This window comes from Peromyscus maniculatus, chromosome X, assembly GCF_049852395.1.
Source record: "Peromyscus maniculatus bairdii isolate BWxNUB_F1_BW_parent chromosome X, HU_Pman_BW_mat_3.1, whole genome shotgun sequence".
NCBI lineage: Eukaryota > Metazoa > Chordata > Mammalia > Rodentia > Cricetidae > Peromyscus > Peromyscus maniculatus.
Genome location: NC_134875.1, coordinates 79,283,352 through 79,290,156, shown reverse-complemented (window position 1 = coordinate 79,290,156; position 6,805 = coordinate 79,283,352). Strand labels below are relative to the sequence as shown.

The 6,805-nt window shown below is 40.3% G+C and overlaps 1 pseudogene; it reads right to left on the bottom strand.

The window, feature by feature from the left end:
* Window positions 1–992: 992 nt before the first annotated feature.
* Window positions 993–5,756, bottom strand: LOC102905531 (synaptonemal complex protein 3 pseudogene; annotated as a pseudogene).
* Between the last annotated feature and the right edge of the window lie 1,049 nt (window positions 5,757–6,805).

The window sequence follows — 6,805 nt, the reverse complement described above, 5'->3', positions numbered from 1 at the left end:
AGTATGAAATCATTTCTCAAGTTATAAAAAATTATTATTTTAAGAATTGTTTATTACATTTACATTCATTCAGTGTATATGTGTGTGTGTCAAACATATATGAGCCACTATATGTAGAGGACAACTTGTGGGTACTGGGTTCTCTCCTTCTGCCATGTGGGTCCTGGAGATTGAACTCTGCCTTAGTATTTTGTTTTTCTAGACAAGATATCTCATCATATAGGCAAGGCTCACCTCAAACTCTCTAATCCTGCCTGGGGCTCTCCTCTACTGGAATTAGAGGAATGTGCAATAACACCTAGCTAAAAAGTTTAAATTTTTTTAATATTCATTCAACAAATAGTTGCCTAATATGTAAAGTGTACTACATTCTGTGTAGAAACTTAAAAAAAGTAATATATGCTTGTTTCAATCAGAAAAAATTATGTAGACAAGAATAACGTTACTTTATAAGTTATAAAAACAAGAATGGAAATGCAACTCCTATAGCTTTACAGTGGAATGCACAAATATTCCTACTTAGTGACAGAAGGTACATTATTTCATTAATTAAAAGGGAACTTGAAATATTCTATAGCAATAATATAATTGAAGCATGGAAATATGTAAGTCTATGGATTCAGAGAAAGCAATTTTGTAGAGAGTTTGGAGTAATAGACATGTATAATTTGTGAAGCTTGAATCATTTCAAGGGAAATCCTAAATACCTAAACATTTAGAACAGGAGACTATAGGCACATTTTCAGGAAGGAAGTTTTAGAAAAATATATGGCAGACTCAAAGAAAGGAATGAAGGAAAGAAGTCAGTTGAGAGTTTTAATAGCCTAAGGGTGATAAGAGAGTGAAATAGTACAAACAGCGAATAAACAAATGTAATAGCAGAAATTAAAGACATAATGAACCACTGCAGAGGTAAGAATTCTAGAACAATATAATAGTAACAATATCAAGTTAAAAAGGCTGTGGAGAGCAGGGCTTCGTGGTGCACTTTTTTAATCCCAGCACTTTATGAACTGCTCATGTAGCTGTTTGATTGCTTTCAGTCTCTGGCTCTGAACAATTCTAGACTGCTGAAAAAGCTTCTGTTGCTGACGAAAAAGATTAGTTAGTTTTTCTCCTTGTTCCTCAAATTTCTGCATATCCAGTTCTCACTGCTGCAACACACTCAAAAATTGCTGAGAAGATTCACTGTTAAGCTTTTGTATTTCCTCTTGTTGTGTTTTCCAAATTTGCTCGATTTTCTGGTTACTGGCTTTGAAAGAATCTTTAGTGTACGTTTCTATTCTTTTTCTTTTGGCAAGAAGAGCTTTGTTGATGTCAGCTCCAAATTTTTCCAGCATATTCTGTACTTCACCTCCCACATCTTCAACTATTCATCCAGATCTTTTTTTCCCCATGTTTTTCAATTACTGCAGTCTTTTCATCAGCAACATCCTCCTCTGAACCAGTCAGATCTTTATCTTCTTTCTCAAAGTCAAAAGCTTTCTTTGTGTCCCCATAAGATACAGCGCCCCCCTCCAGCAGGAAGTAGTAAGAGAAGCTATGCCCAAATTCCCAAATATACCAAGCTGGCTTTGGAGATGTATAAAAGTTAAAACCTTCCTTTTTAAAAAAAGAAAAGATGAAGTGCTGTGGGATGGTCTGTATGTCAAATTGCTCTGATTGGTCAATAAATAAAACACTGATTGGCCAGTGGCCAGGCAGGAAGTAGGTGGGACAAGGAGAGAGGAGAATTCTGGGAAGTGGAAGGCTGAGGCGGAGAGAAACTGCAAGCCGCCACCATTACAAGCCACATGTGAAGACTCCAGTAAGCCACAAGCCACGTGGCAAGGTATAGATTTATGGAAATGGATTAATTTAAGCTATAAGAACAGTTAGCAAGAAGCCTGCCACAGCCATACAGGTTGTAAGCAATATAAGTCTCTGTGTTTACTTGGTTGGGTCTGAGCGGCTGTGGGACTGGCGGGTGACAGAGATTTGTCCTGACTGTGGACAAGGCAGGAAAACTCTAGCTACAAAAGACTTTAGGCTGATCCACCAATGATGGCTTACCAGATTTCTCAGAAAGCCTTTTTCCACCAGGCACCATCTTTAGTTTCTTGGGCGCCCCGCAGCCTCGATGCCTCTAAGACTATGAGATTTTTAAAGTCATGTTATACTTTATATTGTGATACTGACATGAGATATTTGGGATAAACAAGAAAGAAACAGTTATGGTTTAATAGTGATGTAATTGTGTGTTAGTTTCATAAGTGGTTAGTTGTGCTGGTTACTCTTTTCTTCTTTTTTTTTTTGTCACTTGATACAGCTATAGTCATCTGGGAAGAGGGAACCACAGTTAAGAACATGCCTCCATCAGATTGGCCCATAGGCAAGTTTTAGGGGTATTTTCTTTCTTCCTTTTTTTTTTTTTTTTTTTTTTTGCTTACAAACTGTATGGCCGTGGCAGGCTTCTTGCTAACTGTTCTTATATCTTAAATTAACCCATTTCTATAAATCTATACCTTGCCACATGGCTGGTGGCTTACCGGCATCTTTACATGCTGCTTCTCCTGGCGGTGGCTGCAGTGCCTCTCCCCCCTTCTTCCTGTTTCCCCAATTCTCCTCTCTCTTTGTCCCACCTATACTTCCTGCTTGGTCACTGGCCATCAGTGATTTATTTATACAGAACGATATCCACAGCACTTCCCCTTTTCTTCTTTTTTTAAAAAGGAAGGTTTTAGGCCGGGCGTTGGTGGCGCACGCCTTTAATCCCAGCACTCGGGAGGCAGAGCCAGGAGGATCTCTGTGAGTTCGAGGCCAGCCTGGACTACCAAGTGAGCTCCAGGAAAGGCGCAAAGCTACACAGAGAAACCCTGTCTCGAAAAACCAAAAAAAAAAAAAAAAAGGAAGGTTTTAACTTTAACATGGTAAAATTACATATAACAAAACAATTATTGAGCAAGAATTGCAGTTACAATATTAAAGAAGATGGCCTATCTATCTTATATTTGTGAGTTTAAGGTTTTATATCTAACTTATCTTTTATCATAATTGAGGAAATTACAACTATCTAGTTTTCAACCACATCAAAGACCTGAGAAGGAACATAATGGTACCTGAGAAATGGTAGATGGATGTAAGCAACTTTCGGGAATTTTGCAAGAGTAGACCAAGACAGCTGGCAGCCTGGACAGTCACCTAATGTTTCTCAGCATTGTTGGTGCATTCAAAGTGGCTACAGGCCTAGAGTATATGACAGACCATTTTTGGAAGCAGGAATTCTGAAAGACCATCTTACCCTGTCTTGGCAGAGTACAGTGGTCGCTTTCCTTGTGTCCCGCTTGTCCAGAAAGGACAGCATTGCATTTGTACTGTCAGCCATCAAGGCAAGGGCAGTTCTTTGCCCAGTAGGCCATTTTGTGCCAAAAAGACAAACTTCCAAATGGAAATGTCTTAGAAGCCCAACATTCTCTTGGGATCAATTGGTGCAGCCAGGAGCAATTGTGTCTCATGTCAACAGAATTCTAAGTTATTTAAATGCCATATTCTCTAGGTCTATGAAGTGTTTGAAGATTACCTATCTATCTGAAATATATCTATGTATACCTAGAAGACTTAGCTAACATGGCTACAAATACGATTATCATAGATGACTAATTATTAATCTATTTCTTAATTATCCATTATAATTTTAAATGAGTTACATAAACATAATACCTCAAACAAGAATAGAAATATATATATATATATACATATATATACAGTATAACAAAATTAACTTTAAGTTTGTATCAATAAACTAAAATTTATACCAATGTAAAACATTTTAAACATAAACTAAAATCTATAGCAATGTAAAACATTTTAAACAAGTTGTTCTTTAAAAGTAGGTTCATTAATCTACCCTTTTATCATCTCTATATCCTCCTATATATCTATATCATATCCCCCTTTCTTTTTTAGAAAGAGATCATATTTATAATCAACCTGTTCTAAATAAAAATATTGGTTTTTCTCTGTCCCACAGCAGAGGGCTCTTCTGATTTGGGACAGAAGAATCTCTTAACCATTTTTTTTTTTTTTAAAAAAACAATATGTCAGCCGGGCGGTGGTGGCGCACGCCTTTAATCCCAGCACTCGGGAGGCAGAGCCAGGCGGATCTCTGTGAGTTCGAGGCCAGCCTGGGCTACCAAGTGAGTCCCAGGAAAGGCGCAAAGCTACACAGAGAAACCCTGTCTTGAAAAACCAAAAAAAAAAAAAAAAAAAAAAAAAAAAAACAATATGTCTGGGTTTAGAGGGGGAGTGAGCCAATTCCACCTCTAAAGCCAGCTTGGTATATTTGGGAATTTGGGCGTAGCATATCTTACTACTTCCTGCTTGAGGGGGGCGCTGTATCTTATGGGGACGCAAAGAAAATTTTAGGCCTATGAGGTAGTCCGTGAGGCTGTATTGTGTGAACCAGTTGCCTTGAAACCGTTCTGGATGTTGGATCATCTGGGCCATGGTGTCATCGGAGATCTTTCAGGGGGTCTTGGCTGGTCAAATCTGATGTATCTTAATCTGGAATAAATCCATAGCCTCTGGCTTTCTGTGGAAACAAAAGCAGAACCTCTTTTTCAAAGCAACATATCTTTAAATCCAAATTTTGAAGTCAAGGTACCTTTAAAATATACATTTTGGCATAACTCAACAGCTTTTGCAATTAAATGTTTTTCTTCAGTTACGAATATCAAAGAGAACATAATCCAGATTCTCTGTGTGGTAGCCATCTTTATGTGGCTTATTTTTTATATTACCTTGAGCCTATTGCTTTAAACTGCACCATTTTTTTTTGGTTTTTCGAGACAGGGTTTCTCTGTGTAGCTTTGCGCCTTTTCCTGGAACTCACTTGGTAGTCCAGGCTGGCCTCGAACTCACAGAGATCCGCCTGCCTCTGCCTCCCGAGTGCTGGGATTAAAGGCGTGAGCCACCACCGCCCGGCTTAAACTGCACCATTCTAAGACTGAAACGACACTTTAGCTTACCAACATGGCGGTGGTACGTTTTCCGCCAGCTCTGGGAGCCATCAATTCTCAGAAATAGTGGGTCTATGTTTTTTATCAAAGCAGTGTGTAGCCCAGAAACCTCTTTTTTTTTTTTTAAATACTAGTAAAGACTAAATCTACCACACAGCGTAATGTGCCACTGGCAGATGCCTTATTACCGCCATACTGCCGGTCAAACGCATACGCCAGGAACCCGCCAGTGTTTAAACCTGCGTTTTGCGGCGTCTAGCTGCCCTTATGAGACATGAAGCAGGAACCTGGTTTTGGCTCTGTTTAGAATTGGTTATTAAATATTCTCAGGTTTAAGGTGGAAACTCGAGTCGTTGGGCACCATTTGTAGCTAGAGTTTTTCTGCCTTGCCCACAGTCAGGACAAATCTTTGTCACCTGCCAGTCCCACAGCTGCTCAGACCCAACCAAGTAAACACAGAGACTTATATTGCTTACAAACTGTATGGCCGTGGCAGGCTTCTTGCTAACTGTTCTTATATCTTAAATTAACTCATTTCTATAAATCTATACCTTGCCACATGGCTGGTGGCTTACCGGCATCTTTACATGCTGCTTCTCCTGGCGGTGGCTGCAGTGTCTCTCCCCTTGATTAATGATTGATACATGAGGGGCCAACACACCTTCGGTGGTGCCATCCCCAGTCAGGTGGTCCGGAGTTGTTTAAGAAAGTAGGATTAGCAAGACATGAGGAGCTGCCCAGGAAGTAATGCTCCTCCATGGCCTGTGCATCAGATCCTGCCTTCAGGTTCATACTCTGACTTCCTTTGATGATTGACTATAAATTGTAAGATGAAATAAATGCTTTCTTCCCCAAGTTGCTTTTGGTCATGGTATTTATCGCAGCATTAGAAAGCAAACTTGGGCATGGGGCTAGAATAATAAATTATATATTTTATTTAATATTAATTTAAATTTAAATGACCATTTGTGGTTAGGAGTTACTGAATTAGTGATTTTATATTAAGAACAAAGAGAAGAAACAAGGTATGTACTCACTCATAAGTAGATACTAGATGTAAAGCAAAAGATAACCAGACTGCAGCTCACAACTCCAGGGAGGCTAGCTAGCAAAGAGGAACCTAAGAAAGACACAGGGATCGCCCAATGACAGAGAAATGGATGAGAGCCACATGAGCAAATCCTGGGGGTGAAGGCGGGTAGTGGAGGGCAAAGGTCGGGGGAATGTGAGCTTAGGGAATCGGGAGGTCCCAGCTGGATCAGGAACAGAGTGGGAGAACAAGGAAAGAGATACCATGATAAATGAAGACTCCATGGGAATAGGAAGAAGCAGAGTGCTAGAGAGGTTCCCAGAAATCCACAAAGATACCTCCACTGTAGACTACTGGCAATGGTTGAGAGAGTGCCTGAGCTGACCTACTCTGGTGATCGGATGGCCGATACCCTAACAGTCATGATAGAACTCTCATCCAGTGACTGATGGAAGCGGATGCAGAGATCCACGGCCAAGCCCCAGGTGGAGCTCCAGGAATCCAATTGGCAAGAGAGAGGAGGGACTGTATGAGCAAGATATATTGAGACCATGATTGGAAAAAGCACAGGGACAAATAGCCAAACTAGTGGAAACACATGAACTGTGAACCAATAGCTGAGGAGCCTCCATGGAACTGGATCATGCCCTCTGGATAAGTGAGACAGTTGATGAGCTTGAACTGTTTAGAAGGCCCCCAGGCAGTGGGACCGGGACCTGTCCTTGGTGCACGAGCTGGCTTTTTGGAGCCTGGGGCCTATGCTGAGACACTTTGCTCA